Here is a 16221-nt window from a genome sequence, read left to right as displayed (position 1 = left end):
CTTGTCGTTGTGTACATTCCTCTACCATGTGGTCTGTGTTTGTAACCCAGCAGGGTGTAAAACTGTCTCTGTCCCTCTCTCTCTTGTCGTTGTGTACATTCCTCTACCATGTGGTCTGTGTTTGTAACCCAGCAGGGTGTAAAACTGTCTCTGTCCCTCTCTCTCTTGTCGTTGTGTACATTCCTCTACCATGTGGTCTGTGTTTGTAACCCAGCAGGATGTAAAACTGTCTCTGTCCCTCTCTCTCTTGTCGTTGTGTACATTCCTCTACCATGTGGTCTGTGTTTGTAACCCAGCAGGGTGTAAAACTGTCTCTGTCCAGAGATCTGTAGATAATGATGAGATGCTCATGTCTCTGCTCTAACAATGGGAGTCGTTGTCCCAAAAGCAGGAATGGAGGCGACAAGCTCAGATCTACATATTTTGCCTATAGAAACGCATTGGGCTTATTTTGGACAGATTTTAGCAAGTGAAACCTCTCATTTCGCCTCTTCCTCTTCCTCTCTGACCCGTCGAGGGAAAAAACAGGTGCAATGGGTTAAGGTCATTGTAGTTAATTATTACGTTTCTGCCCTGAACTAGGTTGAATATTTGCTTCCTGACAGATATAACTCCCTCCAGCCCAGAGACATATTTCTTGACTTGCTGCATCTTGTGAATTATCTGATTTCTCTCTAGAGAAACGGCGTGTTGGAAAACAAACAAAACAATACTGTTTGGAATTCAAGTAATTGAACCGACATCAGCAGCCAATTAGTTATAACCAACAAAAAAAACCCGGAAATGTCAGTTAATCGCTCGACACTACTCTCTCTCTGTGTCTTTCTCTTTCTCTCTCACCCTGTCTCTGTCTTTCTCTTTCTCTCTCACCCTGTCTCTGTCTTTCTCTTTCTCTCTCACCCTGTCTCTGTCTTTCTCTTTCTCTCTCACCCTGTCTCTGTCTTTCTCTTTCTCTCTCACCCTGTCTCTGTCTTTCTCTTTCTCTCTCACCCTGTCTCTGTCTTTCTCTTTCTCTCTCACCCTGTCTCTGTCTTTCTCTCTCACCCTGTCTCTGTCTTTCTCTTTCTGTCTCTGTCTCTTCTCTTTCTCTCTCACCCTGTCTCTGTCTTTCTCTTTCTCTCTCACCCTGTCTCTGTCTCCATCTTTCTCTCTCACTCTGTCTCCATCTTTCTCTCTCACCCTGTCTCCATCTTTCTCTCTCACTCTGTCTCCATCTTTCTCTCTCACCCTGTCTCCATCTCTCTCTCACTCTGTCTCTGTCTCCATCTTTCTCTCTCACTCTGTCTCTGTCTCCATCTTTATCTCTCACCCTGTCTCCATCTTTCTCTCTCACTCTGTCTCCATCTTTCTCTCTCACTCTGTCTCTCTTTCTCTCTCACTCTGTCTCCATCTTTCTCTCTCACCCTGTCTCCATCTTTCTCTCTCACTCTCTCTATTGTTCTCTCTCACTCTGTCTCTATCTTTCTCTCTCACTCTGTCTCTATCTTTCTCTCTCACTCTGTCTCTATCTTTCTCTCTCACTCTGTCTCCATCTTTCTCTCTCACTCTCTCTCCATTTTCTCTCTCACTCTGTCTCCATCTTTCTCTCTCACTCTGTCTCCATCTTTCTCTCTCACTCTGTCTCCATCTTTCTCTCTCACTCTGTCTCCATCTTTCTCTCTCACTCTGTCTCCATCTTTCTCTCTCACTCTGTCTCCATCTTTCTCTCTCACTCTGTCTCCATCTTTCTCTCTCACTCTGTCTCCATCTTTCTCTCTCACTCTGTCTCCATCTTTCTCTCTCACTCTGTCTCCATCTTTCTCTCTCACTCTGTCTCCATCTTTCTCTCTCACTCTCTCTCCATCTTTCTCTCTCTCACTCTGTCTCCATCTTTCTCTCTCACCTCTGTCTCCATCTTTCTCTCTCACTCTGTCTCCATCTTTCTCTCTCACTCTGTCTCCATCTTTCTCTCTCACTCTGTCTCCATCTTTCTCTCTCACATCTCTATCTTTCTCTCTCACTCTGTCTCCATCTTTCTCTCTCACTCTGTCTCCATCTTTCTCTCTCACTCTGTCTCCATCTTTCTCTCTCACATCTTTCTCTCTCACTCTGTCTTTCTCTTTTCATCCATCCTTCTTTTTGTCACCATATACCCATTTCAACTCTCTCCCCTCTCCCTCCAGCAACTGACCAACCACATCCGGGACACGTTGCCAGGGTTACGTAGTAAGCTCCAGAGCCAGCTTCTATCTCTGGAGAAAGAGGTGGAGGAATACAAGAACTTCAAACCAGACGACCTTTCTCACGCAAGACCAAGGCCCTACTGCAGTCAGTATATAAACACACACACATACACAAGACCAAGGCCCTACTGCAGTCAGTATATAAACACACACACACACACAACCAAGGCCCTACTGCAGTCAGTATATAAACACACACACATACACAAGACCAAGGCCCTACTGCAGTCAGTATATAAACACACACACACACACAAGACCAAGGCCCTACTGCAGTCAGTATATAAACACACACACACACACACACACAAGACCAAGGCCCTACTGCAGTCAGTATATAAACACACGCACACGCAAGACCAAGGCCCTACTGTAGTCAGTATATAAACACACACACACATACACAAGACCAAGGCCCTACTGCAGTCAGTATATAAACACACACACACAAGACCAAGGCCCTACTGCAGTCAGTATATAAACACACACATACACAAGACCAAGGCCCTACTGCAGTCAGTATATAAACACACACACACATACACAAGACCAAGGCCCTACTGCAGTCAGTATATAAACACACGCACACGCAAGACCAAGGCCCTACTGTAGTCAGTATATAAACACACACACACGCAAGACCAAGGCCCTACTGCAGTCAGTATATAAACACACACACACACACACACAAGACCCTACTGCAGTCAGTATATAAACACACGCACACGCAAGACCAAGGCCCTACTGTAGTCAGTATATAAACACACACACACGCAAGACCAAGGCCCTACTGCAGTCAGTATATAAACACACACACACTCATATATATATATATATACTGTATTTGACTGTCAGTACTTTTGTAATATGTGTGTGTGTGTGTGTGTGTGTGTGTAGGATGGTTCAGCAGTTTGGTGTAGACTTTGAGAAGCGTATTGAGGGATCAGGTGATCAGGTGGATACTGCGGAGCTCTCTGGAGGAGCTAGAATCAACAGGATCTTCCACGAGAGATTCCCCTTCGAACTGGTCAAGGTACACACACACACACAAACACACACACACAAATTGTTTTACTATCCTTGTGGGGACCCAAAAATGTATTCTCAATCAAAATCCCTAACCGTAACCCCAACCCTAAGCTTAAAATAGTATTTTCCTTGTGAGGACCGTCTCCAATGTCCCCACTATCTATGTGAGGACGTCTGGTACCTAGTAAAACCAAAAACACACACACTGATTTTCCGTCTGTGTGTTGTGTTCAGATGGAGTTTGATGAGAAGGAGTTGAGGAGAGAGATCAGTTATGCCATCAAGAACATCCATGGAGTGAGGCAAGTACAGACAGACAGATATATACCTGTCTGTCTCTATCTCCCTCTCTATCTCTATCTGTCTGTCTGACTGTCTGATTACATGTTTGTCTGTCTACATGTCTGTGTCTGTCTCTACCTACATATGTGTCTGTCTGTCTGTCTCTGCCTACATGTCTGTGTGTCAGTTTTTACCTACATTTCTGTCTGTCTGTCTGTCTGTCTGTCCACCTGCCTCTACCTACATGTCTGTGTGTCTGTCTGTGTGCCCCCTCCAGAACAGGCCTGTTCACCCCTGACCTAGCCTTTGAGGCCATAGTGAAAAAGCAGATCATTAAACTGAAAGAGCCCTGTCTGAAATGTATGGACCTGGTGATCCAGGAGCTCATCAACACCGTGCGCCAGTGCACCAATAAGGTACCTCGCTGCATGGAGCCTGTAAAGCCCTGTCATGTTACTCCAGGCCACATGGGAGCGCTATGGAGCTAGCCTTTAATGCTACCATGCTAACCTCGGCCCCAGGGTAGTGCACCGCATGGAGCCTGTAATGTCCTGTCATGTTACTCCAGTCCACATGGGGGCGCTATGGAGCTAGCCTTTAATGCTACCATGCTAATCTAGGCCCCAGGATAGTGCACTGCATGGAACTGTGTAGGGTGAAGTTGACCCTAAAAGCTGATCTGGGATCAGTTTAGCATTTTCCACACTAATGGTTAACGATTAGGTTAGTTTAGAATTAGGGGAAGAGAAGCTGATCCTAGATCTGTACCTAGGGGAGACTTCACACCAGGGAGCATGGAGCCTGTAATGCCATGCTATGCTACTCCTGGCCACAGGGGGGCGATGTGGAGCTTTCGTCTACTGTTTTCAGGGTGTTGTGCTGTGAGATGTGTGAGACTGTTTATGTTTCTCCTCACGTGTCTCTGGTTCCCCCTGAAGACAAACTGCAGATTGACACACGCGTGCGGACACACACACACACACACACACACCTACCTTATAACTTAGTGGATGTCAAAGTTTAGTAACAGATGCCAGTATGAACTAACTGACTAAACAAAATGCCTTTATCACACATGCAAGACCACCTTATAACTATAGTGGATGTCAAAGTTTAGTAACAGATATATATATATGATACTAATTTGACTAAACAAAATGCTTTTATCTCTCTCTCTCTCTCTCTCTCTCTCTCTCTCTGTGTGTTCTTCTCCCTCTATCCCTCCATCTCTTATTTTATTTCTCTCTTTCACTGCTCCCTCACCTCTCTCCCTCTCTTAATCTGTTTCTGTCACTTCCGGACTTCCCTGACTCCTCCCCACCATGACCCCTCCCACTCACGGACCCCTCCACTCCCGGACACCTCCCCACTTCAATGACTCCTCCCACTCCCTGGCTCCTCCTTCTCCTGCCCTACCGTGATAAACTACATCTCCCACGATGCTCCAGAACAGGCCTGTTCACCCCTGACCTAGCCTTTGAGGCCATAGTGAAAAAGCAGATCATTAAACTAAAAGAGCCCTGTCTGAAATGCGTGGACCTCGTCCTGTCCGAGCTCACCTCCCTCGTCAAGAAGTGTACCGGAAAGGTAAAGAGAAGAATCACATTGGAGGGAAGGAAACAAGGAAGGAGGGAAGAGAGAAGAGGGACAGTGGAGGGAAGGAAACAAGGTCTTTCCTTAAAGAGTGCACTCGTTCACTTCCCTTCAAGGAAATGACTGAAATGACTGTGGAAAGTCCCTCTCTAGCCACATGCCTCCACCGATCTAATGCTTTTAGATTTGTGGGAAGTAGTGAACGAGTGTACACTTTAGGAAGAAGGAGATATTATTGGAACGTACCCAATAAATTGATGGATGGAGAGAAGTGTGTTTCTACCACTTCTCCTGCTAGTCTCACCCCTCCACCCTCCCTCCCTCCACCCCTCCCTCTCCTGCTAGTCTCACCCCTCCACCCTCCCTCCTCCACCCCTCCCTCCCTCCCTCCACCCCTCCCTCCCTCCACCCCTCCTTCTCCTGCTAGTCTCACCCCTCCACCCTCCCTCCCTCCACCCCTCCTCCCTCCACCCTCCCTCCCTCCACCCTCCCTCCCTCCATCCTCCCTCCCTCCACCCTCCCTCCCTCCACCCCTCCTTCTCCTGCTAGTCTCACCCCTCCACCCTCCCTCCCTCCACCCTCCCTCCCTCCCTCTACCCCTCCTTCTCCTGCTAGTCTCACCCCTCCACCCTCCCTCCACCCTCCCTCCCTCCACCCTCCCTCCCTCCACCCCTCCTTCTCCTGCTAGTCTCACCCCTCCACCCTCCCTCCCTCCACCCTCCATCCTCCCTCCCTCCACCCTCCCTCCCTCCACCCCTCCTTCTCCTGCTAGTCTCACCCCTCCACCCTCCCTCCCTCCACCCTCCCTCCCTCCCTCCACCCCTCCTTCTCCTGCTAGTCTCACCCCTCCACCCTCCCTCCACCCTCCCTCCACCCTCCTCCCTCCACCCCTCCTTCTCCTGCTAGTCTCACCCTCCACCCTCCCTCCCTCCACCCTCCTCCCTCCCTCCCTCCCTCCACCCTCCCTCCCTCCACCCCTCCTTCTCCTGCAAGTCTCACCCCTCCACCCTCCCTCCCTCCACCCTCCCTCCCTCCACCCCTCCTTCTCCTGCTAGTCTCACCCCTCCACCCTCCCTCCCTCCACCCTCCCTCCCTCCACCCCTCCCTCTCCTGCTAGTCTCACCCCTCCACCCTCCGTCCCTCCACCCTCCTTCTCCTGCTAGTCTCACCCCCTCCACCCTCCCTCCCTCCCTCCACCCTCCCTCCCTCCACCCTCCCTCTCCTGCTAGTCTCACCCCTCCACCCTCCCTCCCTCCACCCCTCCTTCTCCTGCTAGTCTCACCCCTCCACCCTCCCTCCCTCCACCCTCCCTCCCTCCACCCCTCCCTCTCCTGCTAGTCTCACCCCTCCACCCTCCCTCCCTCCACCCCTCCTTCTCCTGCTAGTCTCACCCCTCCACCCTCCCTCCCTCCACCCTCCCTCCCTCCACCCCTCCCTCTCCTGCTAGTCTCGCCCCTCCACCCCTCCTTCTCCTGCTAGTCTCACCCCTCCACCCCTCCTTCTCCTGCTAGTCTCACCCCTCCACCCTCCCTCCCTCCCTCCACCCTCCCTCCACCCCTCCCTCTCCTGCTAGTCTCACCCCTCCACCCTCCCTCCCTCCACCCCTCCTTCTCCTGCTAGTCTCACCCCTCCACCCTCCCTCCCTCCACCCCTCCCTCCCTCCACCCACCCTCCCTCCCTCCACCCCTCCTTCTCCTGCTAGTCTCACCCCTCCACCCTCCCTCCACCCCTCCCTCTCCTGCTAGTCTCACCCCTCCACCCTCCCTCCCTCCACCCTCCCTCCCTCCACCCTCCCTCCCTCCACCCCTCCTGCTAGTCTCACCCCTCCACCCTCCCTCCCTCCACCCCTCCTTCTCCTGCTAGTCTCACCCCTCCACCCTCCCTCCCTCCACCCCTCCTTCTCCTGCTAGTCTCACCCCTCCACCCTCCCTCCCTCCACCCTCCCTCCCTCCACCCCTCCCTCTCCTGCTAGTCTCACCCCTCCACCCTCCCTCCCTCCACCCCTCCTTCTCCTGCTAGTCTCACCCCTCCACCCTCCCTCCCTCCCTCCACCCCTCCTTCTCCTGCTAGTCTCACCCCTCCACCCTCCCTCCCTCCCTCCACCCCTCCTTCTCCTGCTAGTCTCACCCCTCCACCCTCCCTCCCTCCCTCCACCCCTCCTTCTCCTGCTAGTCTCACCCCTCCACCCTCCCTCCCTCCCTCCCTCCCTCCCTCCCTCCCTCCCTCCCTCCCTCCCTCCCTCCCTCCCTCCCTCCCTCCACCCCTCCTTCTCCTGCTAGTCTCACCCCTCCACCCTCCCTCCCTCCCTCCCTCCACCCCTCCTTCTCCTGCTAGTCTCACCCCTCCACCCTCCCTCCCTCCACCCCTCCTTCTCCTGCTAGTCTCACCCCTCCACCCTCCCTCCCTCCACCCCTCCTTCTCCTGCTAGTCTCACCCCTCCACCCTCCCTCCACCCCTCCTTCTCCTGCTAGTCTCACCCCTCCACCCTCCCTCCCTCCACCCCTCCTTCTCCTGCTAGTCTCACCCCTCCACCCTCCCTCCCTCCACCCTCCTCCCTCCCTCCCTCCCTCCACCCTCCCTCCCTCCACCCCTCCTTCTCCTGCAAGTCTCACCCCTCCACCCTCCCTCCCTCCACCCTCCCTCCCTCCACCCCTCCTTCTCCTGCTAGTCTCACCCCTCCACCCTCCCTCCCTCCCTCCACCCCTCCCTCTCCTGCTAGTCTCACCCCTCCACCCTCCCTCCCTCCACCCCTCCTTCTCCTGCTAGTCTCACCCCTCCACCCTCCCTCCCTCCACCCTCCCTCCCTCCACCCTCCCTCTCCTGCTAGTCTCACCCCTCCACCCTCCCTCCCTCCACCCCTCCTTCTCCTGCTAGTCTCACCCCTCCACCCTCCCTCCCTCCACCCTCCCTCCCTCCACCCCTCCCTCTCCTGCTAGTCTCACCCCTCCACCCTCCCTCCCTCCACCCCTCCTTCTCCTGCTAGTCTCACCCCTCCACCCTCCCTCCCTCCACCCTCCCTCCCTCCACCCCTCCCTCTCCTGCTAGTCTCACCCCCTCCACCCCTCCTTCTCCTGCTAGTCTCACCCCTCCACCCCTCCTTCTCCTGCTAGTCTCACCCCTCCACCCTCCCTCCCTCCCTCCACCCTCCCTCCACCCCTCCCTCTCCTGCTAGTCTCACCCCTCCACCCTCCCTCCCTCCACCCCTCCTTCTCCTGCTAGTCTCACCCCTCCACCCTCCCTCCCTCCACCCCTCCCCTCCCTCCACCCACCCTCCCTCCCTCCACCCCTCCTTCTCCTGCTAGTCTCACCCCTCCACCCTCCCTCCCTCCACCCCTCCTTCTCCTGCTAGTCTCACCCCTCCACCCTCCCTCCCTCCACCCCTCCTTCTCCTGCTAGTCTCACCCCTCCACCCTCCCTCCCTCCACCCTCCCTCCCTCCACCCCTCCCTCTCCTGCTAGTCTCACCCCTCCACCCTCCCTCCCTCCACCCCTCCTTCTCCTGCTAGTCTCACCCCTCCACCCTCCCTCCCTCCCTCCACCCCTCCTTCTCCTGCTAGTCTCACCCCTCCACCCTCCCTCCCTCCCTCCACCCCTCCTTCTCCTGCTAGTCTCACCCCTCCACCCTCCCTCCCTCCCTCCACCCCTCCTTCTCCTGCTAGTCTCACCCCTCCACCCTCCCTCCCTCCACCCCTCCTTCTCCTGCTAGTCTCACCCCTCCACCCTCCCTCCCTCCCTCCCTCCACCCCTCCTTCTCCTGCTAGTCTCACCCCTCCACCCTCCCTCCCTCCACCCCTCCTTCTCCTGCTAGTCTCACCCCTCCACCCTCCCTCCCTCCACCCCTCCTTCTCCTGCTAGTCTCACCCCTCCACCCTCCCTCCACCCCTCCTTCTCCTGCTAGTCTCACCCCTCCACCCTCCCTCCCTCCACCCCTCCCTCTCCTGCTAGTCTCACCCCTCCACCCTCCCTCCCTCCACCCCTCCCTCTCCTGCTAGTCTCACCCCTCCACCCTCCCTCCCTCCACCCCCTCCCTCTCCTGCTAGTCTCACCCCTCCACCCTCCCTCCCTCCACCCCTCCCTCTCCTGCTAGTCTCACCCCTCCACCCTCCCTCCACCCCTCCCTCTCCTGCTAGTCTCACCCCTTCACCCTCCAAACCACAACATCCCTCCACCCCTCCCTCTCCTGCTAGTCTCACCCCTCCACCCTCCCTCCCTCCCTCCACCCCTCCCTCTCCTGCTAGTCTCACCCCTCCACCCTCCCTCCCTCCACCCCTCCTTCTCCTGCAGTCTCACCCCTCCACCCTCCCTCCCTCCACCCTCCCTCCCTCCACCCCTCCTTCTCGTCTCCCTCCACCTCCCTCCCTCCCTCCACCCCCTCCCTCCACCCCTCCTGCTAGTCTCACCCCTCCACCCTCCCTCCCTCCACCCCTCCTGCTAGTCTCACCCCTCCACCCTCCCTCCCTCCACCCCTCCTTCACCTGCTAGTCTCACCCCTCCACCCTCCCTCCCTCCACCCCTCCTGCTAGTCTCACCCCTCCACCCTCCCTCCCTCCACCCCTCCTGCTAGTCTCACCCCTCCACCCTCCCTCCCTCCACCCCTCCTGCTAGTCTCACCCCTCCACCCTCCCTCCCTCCACCCCTCCTTCTCCTGCTAGTCTCACCCCTCCACCCTCCCTCCCTCCACCCCTCCTTCTCCTGCTAGTCTCACCCCTCCACCCTCCCTCCCTCCACCCTCCCTCCCTCCACCCTCCCTCCCTCCACCCCTCCTTCTCATCTCCCTCCACCCTCCCTCCCTCCACCCCTCCTTCTCGTCTCCCTCCACTCTCCCCAATTGATTTAATTTCTCCTCACCCCTCTGGGTAGAATTATTGCTGTCTGTATAGTCACTGGACCCCCCCATAAGCATTGGCCGTGTTCCAGGCTGACTACATTACAGACAACACCTGGATAGGTGTTTAGCATATTTAACAACAAACCACAACATATCATGTAGTAATCTGATGCCTGACTGCACAGTCAGTGACGTGGCACGCAAACATTGTTTGTTACACTGCAATGACTGCAATAGAGTACCACAGTATGAGTCATAATACCAGTAAAACCTAGCTGTCAAACAAGGAACTGTTTCCAATCATTTTCCCACCATAAATTCTTCCCATAGAGGATTTTAGAAACTCTTGAAATAATGTCTGTGTTTCGTGTAGGTTTACCCTGGCGGGACATTTTCATAACCGCATAAATCTCTCTAGGACAAGGTGACCTTTATCAATATAGTCGCCTGTATTTACAGACTGGTAAAAATGAAATGCTATTTAGCTGCTAAAATGTTTCTCATAAAGAACTAGAAACGCCATGAGGATCTGGACCAGACTGGTAAGAATCTCTGGACCAGACTGGTAAGAATCTCTGGATCAGCTCTCTAATGTTAGATACATTTAATCATGAATAAATTGGCAACATTTCTGTAAATGGACAATTCTGTGAAAAGAGTTGTGCAAGTTTTGACACAATACCCGATAGCAAAGGTGTCATCTAGAGATGACGGGCAGGAGCCTGCAGGGATTTGTAGTTTTGCATGATGTCTACTTTGATGCTAATCAGCATTTTCGATTCTGAGAGTAAATAGAGCCAAATATACTGATAAAAGTCACCTTGTCCGAGAGAGATTGACATGGTTATCAGAACGTCACACCAGGGTAAACATACACAAAACACAGCCCTTATTTGAAGTGTTTTGAAAATGTCCTATGGGAAAAATGAAGGGTGGAAAGACAATTGGAAGCCTTAACCTGTTTGACCACTAGGTTTTATGGGTATTACAACACCTCCACTGTGGGGCTCTATGTAGTCGGCCTGGAATGCGACCTCTGCCCCTAAATCCGCCAGCTCCTCCCTCTGATTCCACACCTGCCCCCTTCCTCACAGTGATTGTTGCTTCAACCTCCCTTCACCCCACCCCTCCCTCGATTACCCAATCAAAACACTCACCTCCCCTTATCTCAGCTTAAAATGTCAGCCCCGAAACCTTTGTCTTTATCGTTCCCCCTATGTAGCTCAGGGGGAAGACGTTCTGTGTGACACATCCTTTCCTATGCTTACCCAACCATGTCCAGTCACTCAACCCCTACTTTTGACCAATCAGAACGTTCCTGCTGTGTCTTTAAATCCTCTCTGTGACTCTCACCTCTGTTCCCTAACTCACCTTGTGCTAACATGCTAAATCACAGGCGTCAAACTCATTCCATGTCTGCAGGTTTTCACTCCTCTCTCAGATTGATCAATTCAGACTGTTTAGTTAGTTACTGCCCTGACCTGGTTGTCCAGGTCTTATTGAACTGCCCTGACCTGGTTGTCCAGGTCGTATTGAACTGCCCTGACCTGGTTGTCCAGGTCTTATTGAACTGCCCTGACCTGATTGTCCAGGTCTTATTGAACTGCCCTGACCTGATTGTCCAGGTCTTAACTGAACACAAGTTGAGAGAAGATAATAAAACCAGCAGAGAGAGTTGGACTCTCCTTCACTAAATCAATCAATTGGCATTAGTGCTCAGCTTGTGATACCTGTGGGTTATTGATGACAGTATTGTGAGCATGCTGGGATACCTGTGGGTTATTGATGACAGTATTGTGAGCATGCTGGGATACCTGGGGTTATTGATGACAGTATTGTGAGCATGCTGGGATACCTGTGGGTTATTGATGACAGTATTGTGAGCATGCTGGGATACCTGTGGGTTATTGATGACAGTATTGTGAGCATGCTGGGATACCTGTGGGTTATTGATGACAGTATTGTGAGCATGCTGGGATACCTGTGGGTTATTGATGACAGTATTGTGAGCATGCTGGGATACCTGTGGGTTATTGATGACAGTATTGTGAGCATGCTGGGATACCTGTGGGTTATTGATGACAGTATTGTGAGCATGCTGGGATACCTGTGGGTTATTGATGACAGTATTGTGAGCATGCTGGGATACCTGTGGGTTATTGATGACAGTATTGTGAGCATGCTGGGATACCTGTGGGTTATTGATGACAGTATTGTGAGCATGCTGGGATACCTGTGGGATATTGATGACAGTATTGTGAGCATGCTGGGATACCTGTGGGATATTGATGACAGTCCCCTATACATGTCAATCAATAGGGGGTGTGTCTGTTTGGCTGGATGGATGACCCCTCTATGTTAACTGTCTGTCCCCTACACATGTCAATCACTAGCGGTGTGTTTGTTTGGCTGAATGGAGGGTGTGTGTCTGAGTGAGAGAGAGGTGTGTGTGTGTGTGCATGTTGATGCATGTGTGTGTGATTGTGTGTGTGTGCATGCATGTGTGTGCAATTGTATGTGTGTGTGTGTGCATGCATGTGTGTGTGTGTGTGTGTGTGATTGTGTGTGTGTACATGCATTTGTGTGTGTGTACATGCATTGTGTGTGTGTGTGTGTGTGTGTGATTGTGTGTGTGTGTGTGTGTTGTGTGTGTGTGTGTGATTGTGTGTGTGTACATGCATTGTGTGTGTACATGCATATGTGTGTGATTGTGTGTGTGTGTGTGTGTGTGACATGTGTGATTGTGTGTGTGTGTGTGATGGTGTGTGTGTCAAAACCATGCATGTGTTTGTGATTGTGTGTGATGTGTACATGCATGTGATTGTGTGTGTGTACATGCATGTGTGTGTGATTGTGTGTGTGTGCCGTCAGTACCTGCAGCATTGTGTGTTGGTCCACAGCTTGGCTCCTACCCCAGACTGAGAGAAGAGACGGAGAGAATCGTCACAACCTACGTCAGAGAAAGAGACATCAAAACCAAAGACCAGGTGAGAGAGAGATATCAAAACCAGAGACCAGGTGAGAGAGAGATAGATGGAGAAAGAGAGAGACATCAAAACCAGAGACCAGGTGAGAGAGAGACATCAAAACCAGAGACCAGGTGAGAGAGAGAGACATCAAAACCAGAGACCAGGTGAGAAAGAGAGAGATAGATGGAGAAAGAGAGAAACATCAAAACCAGTGACCAGGTGAGAGAGAGAGACATCAAAAACAGAGACCAGGTGAGAGAGACATCAAAACCAAAGACCAGGTGAGAGAGAGATATCAAAACCAGAGACCAGGTGAGAGCGAGAGAGATGGAGAGAGAGAGAGACATCAAAACCAGAGACCAGGTGCGACAGAGAGAGATAGATGGAGAAAGAGAGAAACATCAAAACCAGTGACCAGGTGAGAGAGAGAGACATCAAAACCAGAGACCAGGTGCGACAGAGAGAGATAGATGGAGAAAGAGAGAAACATCAAAACCAGAGACCAGGTGCGATAGAGAGAGATAGATGGAGAAAGAGAGAAACATCAAAACCAGTGACCAGGTGAGAGAGAGAGACATCAAAACCAGAGACATCAAAACCCCCTGTATATAGCCTCCACATTGACTCTGTACTGGTACCACCTGTATATAGCCTCCACATTGACTCTGTACTGGTTCCACCTGTATATAGCCTCCACATTGACTCTGTGACCGGTACCACCTGTATATAGCCTCCACATTGACTCTGTACCAGGTACCTCCTGTATATAGCCTCCACATTGACTCTGTACTGGTTCCACCTGTATATAGCCTCCACATTGACTCTGTACCAGGTGACCCCTGTATATAGCCTCCACATTGACTCTGTACCGGTACCTCCTGTATATAGCCTCCACATTGACTCTGTACCAGGTACCCCCTGTATATAGCCTCCACATTGACTCTGTACCGGTAACCCCTGTATATAGCCTCCACATTGACTCTGTACCGGTAACCCCAAAACCTCCACATTGACTCTGTACCAGTACCACCTGTATATAGCCTCCACATTGACTCTGTACTGGTACCACCTGTATATAGCCTCCACATTGACTCTGTACTGGTACCACCTGTATATAGCCTCCACATTGACTCTGTACCGGTACCACCTGTATATAGCCTCCACATTGACTCTGTACCGGTACCACCTGTATATAGCCTCCACATTGACTCTGTACCGGTACCACCTGTATATAGCCTCCACATTGACTCTGTACCGGTACCACCTGTATATAGCCTCCACATTGACTCTGTACCGGTACCCCCTGTATATAGCCTCCACATTGACTCTGTACCGGTACCACCTGTATATAGCCTCCACATTGACTCTGTACTGGTTCCCCTGTATATAGCCTCCACACTGACTCTGTACCGGTACCCCCTGTATATAGCCTCCACACTGACTCTGTACCGGTACCCCTGTATATAGCCTCCACACTGACTCTGTACCGGTACCCCTGTATATAGCCTCCACACTGACTCTGTACCAGGTACCACCTGTATATAGCCTCCACATTGACTCTGTACTGGTACCACCTGTATATAGCCTCCACATTGACTCTGTACCGGTACCACCTGTATATAGCCTCCACATTGACTCTGTACCGGTACCCCTGTATATAGCCTCCACATTGACTCTGTACCGGTACCACCTGTATATAGCCTCCACATTGACTCTGTACTGGTACCCCTGTATATAGCCTCCACATTGACTCTGTACCGGTACCACCTGTATATAGCCTCCACATTGACTCTGTACTGGTACCCCTGTATATAGCCTCCACACTGACTCTGTACCGGTACCCCTGTATATAGCCTCCACACTGACTCTGTACCGGTACCCCTGTATATAGCCTCCACACTGACTCTGTACCGGTACCCCTGTATATAGCCTCCACACTGACTCTGTACCGGTACCACCTGTATATAGCCTCCACATTGACTCTGTACTGGTACCACCTGTATATAGCCTCCACACTGACTCTGTACTGGTACCCCCTGTATATAGCCTCCACACTGACTCTGTACCGGTACCACCTGTATATAGCCTCCACATTGACTCTGTACCGGGTACCCCTGTATATAGCCTCCACACTGACTCTGTACTGGTACCCCCTGTATATAGCCTCCACATTGACTCTGTACTGGTACCACCTGTATATAGCCTCCACACTGACTCTGTACCGGTACCCCCTGTATATAGCCTCCACACTGACTCTGTACCGGTACCACCTGTATATAGCCTCCACATTGACTCTGTACTGGTACCCCCTGTATATAGCCTCCACACTGACTCTGTACCGGTACCCCTGTATATAGCCTCCACATTGACTCTGTACTGGTACCACCTGTATATAGCCTCCACACTGACTCTGTACCGGTACCCCTGTATATAGCCTCCACATTGACTCTGTACTGGTACCACCTGTATATAGCCTCCACATTGACTCTGTACTGGTACCACCTGTATATAGCCTCCACATTGACTCTGTACTGGTACCCCTGTATATAACCTCCACATTGACTCTGTACCGGTACCACCTGTATATAGCCTCCACATTGACTCGGTACCGGTACCACCTGTATATAGCCTCCACATTGACTCTGTACTGGTACCACCTGTATATAGCCTCCACATTGACTCTGTACTGGTACCACCTGTATATAGCCTCCACATTGACTCTGTACTGGTACCACCTGTATATAACCTCCACATTGACTCTGTACCGGAACCACCTGTATATAGCCTCCACATTGACTCTGTACTGGTACCACCTGTATATAACCTCCACATTGACTCTGTACTGGTACCACCTGTATATAGCCTCCACATTGACTCTGTACTGGTACCACCTGTATATAGCCTCCACATTGACTCTGTACTGGTACCACCTGTATATAGCCTCCACATTGACTCTGTACTGGTACCACCTGTATATAACCTCCACATTGACTCTGTACTGGTACCACCTGTATATAGCCTCCACATTGACTCTGTACTGGTACCACCTGTATATAGCCTCCACATTGACTCTGTACTGGTACCACCTGTATATAGCCTCCACATTGACTCTGTACTGGTACCACCTGTATATATTGTTATTTTTTTACTGCTCCTCTTTAATTACTTTTATCTCTTATCTGTATTTTTTGAAACTGCACTGTTGGTTAGGGGCTTGTAAGTAAGCATTTCACGGTAAGGTCTACACCTGTTGTATTCGGCGCATGTGACTAATACAATTTGATTTGATTTGACCCAAC

The 16221-nt window shown here is 52.0% G+C and overlaps 1 pseudogene; it reads left to right on the top strand.

The window, feature by feature from the left end:
- LOC121843560 overlaps positions 1-16221 on the top strand; it is a 40361-nt pseudogene that overhangs the window by 9417 nt on the left and 14723 nt on the right.

This window comes from Oncorhynchus tshawytscha, unplaced genomic scaffold (assembly GCF_018296145.1).
Source record: "Oncorhynchus tshawytscha isolate Ot180627B unplaced genomic scaffold, Otsh_v2.0 Un_contig_4053_pilon_pilon, whole genome shotgun sequence".
NCBI lineage: Eukaryota > Metazoa > Chordata > Actinopteri > Salmoniformes > Salmonidae > Oncorhynchus > Oncorhynchus tshawytscha.
Note: the sequence above shows the minus strand (reverse complement) of the source record. Positions and strands in the feature narration are given on the sequence as shown.